Source organism: Ochotona princeps, chromosome 1, assembly GCF_030435755.1.
Source record: "Ochotona princeps isolate mOchPri1 chromosome 1, mOchPri1.hap1, whole genome shotgun sequence".
NCBI classification, from domain to species: Eukaryota; Metazoa; Chordata; class Mammalia; order Lagomorpha; family Ochotonidae; genus Ochotona; species Ochotona princeps.
The window spans coordinates 160383711-160393887 of NC_080832.1; positions in this window are offsets into that span (position 1 = coordinate 160383711).

Below are 10177 nucleotides of genomic sequence, written 5' to 3' on the forward strand. Positions count from 1 at the left end.
GTAAAAATCTGAGGATCTGCTCATGTTTACCTGCTCTGTCCAATCATGTGCCTTTACTGTGGATCCCAACTCATCTGGACTCTCAGAGAAGAATAAAACATTATTAAAAAAAAAAGATTGTGTGTTTCTCTCTAGTTCCATATTATGCACACAGTAGGATTTCATTCATGGATCCCCTTTCCACTGTGGGCTAGGAACACAATAATGAGAATTACAGACACCAGCCCTGCCTTCAGGGCAGGACACCTGCCTTCAGAGCAGCGCACCTGTGGTCAAACTGCGTGTGAGCAGTGTATGAGATGATAACTAATCCATATTTAAGAGGGCTATTCTTGCTGTTGTTGTTTTGAGATTTTCATCACATAGATGCCACACCTTCTAAGTTAGATGTGTTTGGATATAGGTTTAAACAATTAAAAACCTGGTGTGTGTGTCCTGCTTCACGAAGAATACTGGATAACACAAAATTTTTTCTCTCTTTAAGTACCTTTAATGCTCAGGGAAAGTGGTGAATTCAGGTGAATTGGTTTGTTTAGGTGAGTGCAGTATAACTTCTAGGTCCTGGAAATGGTCCCCAGACCTTCTCCATATTGGCTGAAGGTCTGGTTTCCTTCTCTGTCTAAAGGTGTTCTTGCTGGTCTTCTTTCTTGGATTGAAGGAAATCAGAAACTCAGTTTTGAGTGCCTGCACTAGTGGTGGGGATGTGGAGGCAGCCCAGGCAGCTAGCCTGCCCGGAAGAAGCTTCTGGTTGTATAATTCTTTATTGTTTTTATAGGGTTGACACAAGGATTACAGATCAATATACACTTAATAAACTAAGTTACAATCCATTAAAATCACTGGAGTCCCAGAATCCTGACATAAGATCAGAAAAGGAGGTGGTCAGATTCTTGAAGAAAAAAAATATCTCATATTGGTTAATCCAGAATAGAATTTAGAGGACAAGGTTTAGCAACAGATACATAGGAGAGGATCTGAGGCGTTCTGTCTATCCCTTGCCAGTGTGTGAATTCTAAGTATGGAACGTCATACATCCTTAACACGGCTTAGGAAACTACTTCTTACATGTAAATGTACTTTAAGATGTTTTAATGGTTTTCCGTGCATAATGGGTCCATCCTAACTGTAGTACTCTCATGATTTCACTGGCCATTATAGCATCTTATAAATATACCAGGTTAAATAAGGTTATCTTGAAGCTGTATTAAAATAAAATGAAAACAAAATTTATGTGAACATTTTCACAGAAAATTAGTTTAAGACATACTCTTTTGTGTAAACATTTGAAATAGAAAATATATATTTTTCATGAACTTTTGAAGACCCCTTCTATGCATATCCATTTTTCTTTCAATATCCACTGCAATTGTCTCTTTTTCTTTTTATAAATGTTGTTTTGTTTTGTTGTATCTACAGATCTGCTCATCTAAGTATCTTCTATGAAATGGAATCTTTTTCCATTTTCAGGATAATTTTGTATATGTCACAAGTTGACATACAAAGTTAGCACAACTATGCTATAATACACATTCGAAAAATGACTAAGAATACCAGGATAACATGAGTTTACAATGAAGAATTGTTTTCTGTTCATCTTATGTAGGCTTCTCCAGGGAAGTTTGAGAGCTCTTTGGTATTGCTTTGACAGAACTAAGTCTACGTTCTTTACAAAATATGACTCAGTTGTACGAAAAAGGCCTGCCCACTAGTCAGAAGAGTAGTTATACATTTAAACCCATGTGTTCACCCAGCAAATGGAAGTATGCATAGTGACTGAGGTACACACATCAACAGGATATAATTGTCACTGTAATGAACTTAAAGATGAATGGAGATTGTTGTTTAAATGCATAATTACCATGCGAGGCATTACTCTCTGTGGGAGCTCTGCAAATAGACAAGGAGTGCATAACAGATGTTTGAACTTGGTCTTTCAATTGGCATATTGGTGGGGAAATCTAAGACTAAACTCACAGCCAAGGATATAGAAAGTTCAATAATTTGATGAGTTACTGTGAAACTATGGTAAAGTTGAGTCAAGAGCATAATACCCAAAACTCCCAGAGAGGAAAAGCTAAAGGCCACACGGAAAGAGCAGACGTCAGGATAACCCCCTAATTCTCTTGATGACGAAACAGCAGTAGCAAAACAGTGAACTGCACAAAGGTTTCAGCATTCTAAATGGCAAGTTCTGTTCCAGAATGCTACACCAAGTAAGCTACCTGCAAAATGTAGAACACACAAAAGCTATTTTCACATGGAAGGCTCGGTAACTTGCCTCCCACGTGTGCTTTCTGAAGAAGCTACTAGAATTTTTTCACTGCCAAAATGGAAAGGTCAAGACGAGACAGAAGGACAATCTGGTGGAGGTGGGTGTGGCATGAAGTGAGGATTGGTCTATTTCCTCTTAAAGACACAGACTTGGATAAAATTCCTGATCTCTACAAATCTACATTTCTACAGCTGTAAAACATGGACAGGTAACTGTTGTGATAACTGAGATATCACAGAGTAATCCTTAACAAGCTAATACTTGTTAATGTCGATTCTAATACATTCCTATTTCTTTTCACAATCCTCCGTGTTTAATGCCTTTTAAATGATTATAGAGTTACCAAAAAATTTAGTTTTTATTTTGCTCCTTAAAACCTTATTTCAAATTGATATCGTGTGTAAATGTCTTGAGGCACACGATGTGTTAATCAGTGTGTCTCATATACGTCATTGGCAATAGACACTCTCTACTACATAGTTACTATATGTCCCATCAAATGAAAGCCATAAAACAAAATCAACAACAGATCTCTTCACCTGGCAACAAAACTGACCAGCTAGTAGTCAAGGAATGGGACATTTTGAGTTATCACTCAGAAAGTTCCCTTTTTGTCCTAAATACAATAGATAGAACATGTTTCCCTGTATGCTGACAGTGAGCTTGGCCTGCAGTTTTTGGAATATAGGACACCGCCCTTGAGAAGTGCAGGCCTAGAGTAGCTGGGCCTGGTGGACTCTGCACTCATAGCAAAGGAGGAGCTGGCATCCACATGCTTGCTCTCTTCTCTGACTCTGTTGAGCAGGAAGACAGGACTTTCTCAATATTCTGCATGGAAGAGCTACTTCGACCCTCAACACAATCCCATTTTATAGAATGAACAGAAGGCTTGAGATTTAGTAATTCACTGATTTTTTTTTATGACTATTTGGTGGCGGAGCTGGTCTTAATCCTAATGCCTTGTTGCAAAATCGACACACCTAATTACCTTATTATTGCACTCAGATTGGTTAAGGACTGCTTCTGGGACCCTCACTCTAATCCTAACACACACACACACACATCCCATTACACACCCAATGGATGCAAGCATTCTCAATTGCTCAAGTTTCTGAATAAAGTGATATCATACTTGCATAGAACCTGAACACATCTTCCTGCATGAATTTAATTCATTTTTAATTACTTACAGCATCTCACATATTTCAAACACTACACATTTATAGTTGTATGTCAAAACTGTTACATACAGTTACACAGTTTTTATACTCCAGTGTTGTTAGGAAAAACTAGCAACATCTAAATGTTTAGTACCAATGCAAATTTTTTATAAATATTTCCTATCCATGGTTGGTTGATTGCACATATACCAGCTCTCTAACGTGGCAGGAAGACTGTGTGAAAAAGCCTTGTAAGTAACCCTGAAGTTATTTGGAAGGCTGAAATGGAACCTTTTTCAGTAATTCTGAATCTCAACCTTCTCAACAATGAAATGATGGTGTTAATAGGACCCAGCACACAGAGGTGTTTTGGCAATGAACTGAGACAATGCAAAAAAGCAAAAAAGAAGAAGAAAGAAAAATCTAAATCCTCAGTAATCCTTTAATGTTATTATTTCATAAGTTCAATTTCATACAGCCAATCCTAGAACAAATTCCTCTACTATTACAGGTTTGAGTCCCCTTCACCAACAACTGTAACCTAGTAAATAAACCAGACATCCTTTTGGACTTGAATGTTAGAACTGCAGAAAGGGTTATTTCTATGAGGAACCGCTGAGAAATTGTACTGTGAATTTCCATCCATTTCCAGCATCTCCACGGAAACTCTGCCGGCTCCGTTGGCCTTCTTCTTTGCGTTCACAGCAACCCATTAAAGGCCAGCCAGTGCATCTGAAAGTTCTTTTACTCAATCAATGAGCTTGTTGCCATGGCAGGCTAACACGAGGTGCCATTGATGATGACTTGATTTCCTCTCGCATCTGAACTGGAAAGGGGGAAGACAGACTAAATGAAATCCCATCCATCTTAATGAAATACAATTATATTCTCCTTATTAATCATTTAAGAATCAATATGTCTCTTCTTGGTGAACCTCACCAAAATTTGTCATTGCATGCCAGGCCTCAATACATCTTGTCTTGTAGTGATTTTTATAAGTTCAGTCACCTGTGTCCCAGGGTAAATAACAGTGTTTGTTCGCAGTGCAGAGCCCAGGCGGGGAGGCAATGACAGGGTGGATCCGAGAAATCCCTTCTGAATGTTAAGCAGTCCGCTGAATATTGCCTCCACGTGCATAATTTAAGAATGTACCCTGCTTTATTTTTAAATAGCATAAAGAAAAATGGATTACCTTTGAAAGGAGCTTATTCTAGTATCACTGAGTAGAGAAACCTCTTGGATATTCTTACCCATTGGATGGTATCATTTTGCATAAGGTTAGCAGTATATTCTGTGTGTGTGTGTGTGTGTGTGTGTGTGTGTATGAACAGTATGTAAAGAAACACAGAAAGCCTGATTCACAGTCTGCCTCATCTTAGGTACTTCACTTCACTTTACCTCACAATTTTGTGTTTTACTTCAGCTGGAATACATTGCCAGTGTTTATATCTTTTTAATTTGGAACAAGAAGCTAGACCTAGACCTCACACGTTCTGTGGCTGCCTCATAGCTCTTGTTTCATTAGTGAGAACAAAGGGGCAAAAAAGGAAGCGATAAAAAAAAGAGAAAAAAGGAATGAAGGATCCAGGCAGACAGCAGCAAGCAGTCCATGCTCACAAACACGCTATTCAGAAGATGAAGTTGGTTTGGTTTTACCTCACCAGAGAAATTTGGTGTTTATGCTGAATTTAACTATTCTTGAATCTTTGCTAATGAGGACTTGTATAACATCAGCATGTTCAAGATCACTTGGGGCACACTCTGCCTTGAGTTGATGCCGACAGATGTGATGCGTCGGGCGCGAGGATGCCCTGACTTCGACATAGCTGTTTTTCTCTACATCATTCTCTGTATCTGTAGCTGCCAAACAACTTTAGCAGACTAAGTTGCTCTTCTTGTAAGGACCCAGAAATACTAGGGTAACATCTTTGTTGTTTTGTTGTTCAAACTGGGAGCTTTCCATGCCAAAAAAAAAAAAGTTGTAAAACAACCACCTTACAAAGGAGCATCCTTCTATGTGGCAAAGTGGCTCCTCTTTCTATTTATGTTCTGTGGCATCCAAGCAGCCACAGAAGCATGATTCCAGTGTGCCCTTTGCCAGTCCTCACCACGGTCAGTGATAGAGCTGGGAAATCCAGGAGATTCGAACATTGTTTCAGTGACGACAGCCTAGGCTCCGAGTAAGTGACTTTTACAAGAGCCACAAGGATGACTCCTGGGCGGCCATGAAGCTGCTTTTTTTCAGTGTCAGCTCCTACTCCTCCTGGAACTATGAGCTCTCCCTGCGCAGTGGCTATTCAGCTGGGAAACATGAATGGCAGTGAGAATGAATTAATTCAGTTGTTCTTTGGTTCATTGGAGACTCGGGTCAAGGGTGAAGCCCAAGCAATGGGTCAGTCAAACAGTGCAGAATGCCTTTGACCCAGTCACTTGCTATGGCATGTCCTGCCTTCCGTCTTCAAATAAAACACGAGAGGTTTTCCCATACTCTTTCTCGGGTCTTGCTGCCCACAGCTCCTAGCCCGAAACATCCTCTTCTGCGGTTCTCTTATAACCCTGTGTCGGTAATAAAAAAAGAAATTCAGAGATGGGTGAATGACTAAGATTTCAGCAACAAAATCAGAATGATGGGAATAAAGATCTTGGAAATGGCACTTTAAAATCCACACTCAGACTTTCTCTATACCAAAAAAAAAAAAAAAAAAATGACACTAAACATGTGAGCTCACCAGAATCTCCCTACTGACAACCTGCAGAGGTCTTTATGTTAGAGATACCAGCGACATGAGGAAGAAACGAGCTCTCTTAGAAGGTAGCGACCTTAGGAAAGAACAGAACAGATCAGGGGCAACCCTGTGAAAGTTTTCCACCTGGAGCCACGGATCTTTACGGTGGATCAGACCCAGTTAATTCAAAGTGGCAGAACATTCTTCCAGATGTTTATTTTGGGAAGAAATATGTGCTCACTACATTTGATATTTTCTCAGCAACCAATTTTATCCTGCCTTACATGGTGTGAGAATCACGCAACGACACACTGATTAGGGCAATGGCTACCTTCTAAGAAACACCACGGGAAGGACATGCCGGAGAACATGCCCACACCCCCTCTCTGGGTCTCCGGCCTTTCTTGGTTGCTGCTGGTGATGGTGGCTGATCGGTTTCTCCCACCAGCACCATGAAGTCATGGACGGTCGTGTGTTGCTGTCTTTCTGCCCAGCACGTGTTCTGCTACCTGGTAGAAAGCAGATGACATCACACACTAACACACACTCGTTTCTGCATGGAAGGCATTGGTTTTTAGTAGACACAGTCCCTGTCTGTTGGATAGATCTGTTAGCATCAGGGTGCGGAATCAGCCAGGATAAGTCATCAAACACTTGCCTTGCTCTTATCATTAGTGCAGACACAGACTAGGCATAAACCAGCAAAAACAATGGAGCCATATCATCACTCCAAACAAAAACAGGAATACATTCCCCAACTGCAGGAGCCAAAAAAACCCAAGCTCCCTCTTTCATTTTCCATAATCTCAACATTTAAACTACTGTATGTGACCATTTGGAAAACTATTAGAATAGTGGAGATGGTTTTCTTCCACAGTGTACCTGTCAGTGTGGCTACACAGCCAGATTGACTTGCAAACAAATATTGCATAGATTCTCAATTGTCCTACATGATAAAAGAGATTTGAACAATTGCAAATGGTTGAATTCCTTCAGCTCCTTGCACATTCTCAGGTCCTTCTGCACTCTGTTTTCCTGTGAGTCCTCTTCAACCAGAATTCCAAAATCAAGATTGGTGGTAAGAAAATCTAGTTGTTTAAGGTCAAAATAAAGTTGCTTTCCAAATGCCAGAGAAAGAGGGCCGGGTTAGTGTACTTTGATGTTAATACCATGGCCTTTGTACTTTTCTTGTTTGTTTGTCTTCATCTTCCACTGTCAACAGGGTACTAGATTTTATACGCAGCTTAACCAAGAGCAGATGTTGATTAAAAGAAATGTGGTTTTCAGTGTGACATTTTTAAAAAATCCCTCTTTTTCTCTAAATGCTATATTCTTAATGGATTCAATCCCATATTAACTGATATAAAAAGGTGCAATAAGCACGTGTTTTATTTTCGCTAAAAGCTGTAGAGTTCACTAGCTGAGTTTGTGAAGCAAGCAAGCAAAGCTCACATTCCAATCTTTTGAGAAAGATTTTTTATACTTAGTGCAAAAAAAAAAAAAAGTTTGCTGATGAAGTCTCCTACAGGGTATTTTCATTTGCCTTTTTAAATTTAACTGATATGACCTTGGTAAGAAGAAAGCTAAATCTATTGTTATCAAATTCACCTTTACACATACTCTGACTCATGGTATGTCTTTTGTTATTATCAATTACGGCATACTTAGAGCATCATCAGGACCCAAAAATGAAATGTGAATTGCAAGTGAAACGGAGCTTCCATGACACCTTTATGCAGACATTAACCACAGGTTGCATTGAGCACAGCTGACCGCATTTCTACTTTATTGCGCATGTGAGCTTACAAGCTGTCACAAGTCGATAAGACTAAATATCTATATATCATAGCCCACAACACCACAATAAATGGATGTGAAAAACAAAATCTAGGAACTTGAAATCAAAACCCCCACAGGGGTCACAGCAAAGTATCTATGAGATAAACTACCTACATAATAAGCCATAAGCCACACTCCCTAAAATACCATTTCACACACCAACTAAAGAGCAGCAGGTGCAGTTTGGTGGTGTTTTAAGATATAATGTAGAGATGTCCAACTTGCAAGCATAGAGTTTGCTTATGCTAGCTTTGGTCATAAATGAGCCATCTGGATAAATGCTAATAGGAGGAGAGCAGACAAGGATCATACATAATAATCAAGAAAAGGATGTTCAATTTAACTCATATAGAATAACTTTCAAAATGCCCACAAAATCATTAGAATTATATATGGTATAAAATGACTATAAATTTGTCTGACAAATATTTAAAACAAAGGTTGACAAGACACAGTATTTGCTGTGAAACGTGCTCACAAGCATTTCTATTTTTCCTTTTTTTTTTAGATGATCTTTTTAGTCATTGAACTCTATTTATTGAAGCCAATAAGCCTTGACAATAACATTTTACAAAACAAATTTGAATAACATCTGATAATATTCATTCTCATCCATTCAGTATGAGACAAACCACACCTGGTTTGGAAGAACTCTTGGATAAAAATAGTTAGTTCAGAGTCAAACACCAGGACCTTTTAGTACAAAAGTTTAAGTTACTTTAGGGATTCTATGCTACCAATGACTTAGATCACCAAAACTATGAATCCCAGGGCCCAGCGCCGTGGCCTAATGGCTAAAGTCCTTGCCTTGAATGCGCCGGGATCCCATATGGACGCCGGTTCTAATCCCGGCCGCTCCACTTCCCATCCAGCTCCCTGCTTGTGGCCTAGGAAAGCAATCGAGGACGGCCCAAAGCCTTGGGACACTGCACCTGCGTGGGAGCCCTGGAAGAGGTTCCAAGTTCCTGGCTTCGGATTGGCACACACCGGCCAGTCGCGGCTCACTTGAGGAGTGAAACATCGGATGGAAGATCTTCGTCTCTGTCTCTCCTCCTCTCTGTATATCTGACTTTGTAATAAAATAAATCTTAAAAAAAAAACAACTATGAATCCCAAAGTCCTACCATAATCCATTTCATTTGCCTCCACTATACTGTGATCATTTAAACAGGGAGAAGAAAATATGATGTGTAACATTAGTCAAATGTAATGAACCCTGACATCTAACAGAATCTCTCATCAAAGCTCCAAAAATTCCAGAGACACAATCCTTAGAGTAATTTTTGCTGTATTCTGCAGATAATTTAACGTTTCTGGCTTCATCTTTTTTATTAACCTAAAAATCATTAAAGATCATTAGGACCATTGCTATTTTTTTAAACTTTTCATTCATAAATTAAAAAGTCTTCCCTTCCAAAATAATATGAAAGAGCAAAATTAAACTGTAGCTATTTATGCTTCAAATTCCACTTGGAAATGCAAACCCTCACTATTGCTGGGGCCAATGCAATGGCCTATCAGGCTTATCTTCTGCCTGCAGCTTTGGCATCTAAAACAGGTGCCAGTTCATGTCCAAGCTGCTCCACTTCTGATCCAGCTCCCTACTTATGAAGACAGCTCAAGTCCTTGGGACCCTGTATCCAGTAAGAGACCCAGAAGATGCTCCTGGCTTCAGATCAGCTCAGTTTCAACCATGAGACCATTTGGGCAGTGCACCAGTGATTGGAAGGTCTTGGTGTGTATGTCTCCTCTCTATAAATCTGCCTTTCAGATAAAAATAGACAAAATATTTTAAAAATAAAATGAAATGTCCCATAGCCACAATGTGTCCTGATTAATATGTTCAAAAGTCAAGAAAATGAAAAGAATAGCCAAAGACTTGGAAAAATTCTACAAACAATGCTAACGTTAAACAGCACATGAAAATCAGTTTTATTTCAAAAAGCTGTGCATTCATTTCAGTCTTTGCACCAAAATAAACTGTTTTTCAATTCCATTTTCTCAAAGGTACTGTGAAGCACCCTCCTGTGTGTGATGTGTCATGTTAGAATCATTTGTGGGCATGACCTCTCTCAGTAATAAAGAAGTCAGGTTGACCAGCTGACAGGGCACCGAAGCGAGCCCTGAAATTGTCCACAATAAACTACTGAGGGAAAGGTGGCATATAAACCAAGGTAGAT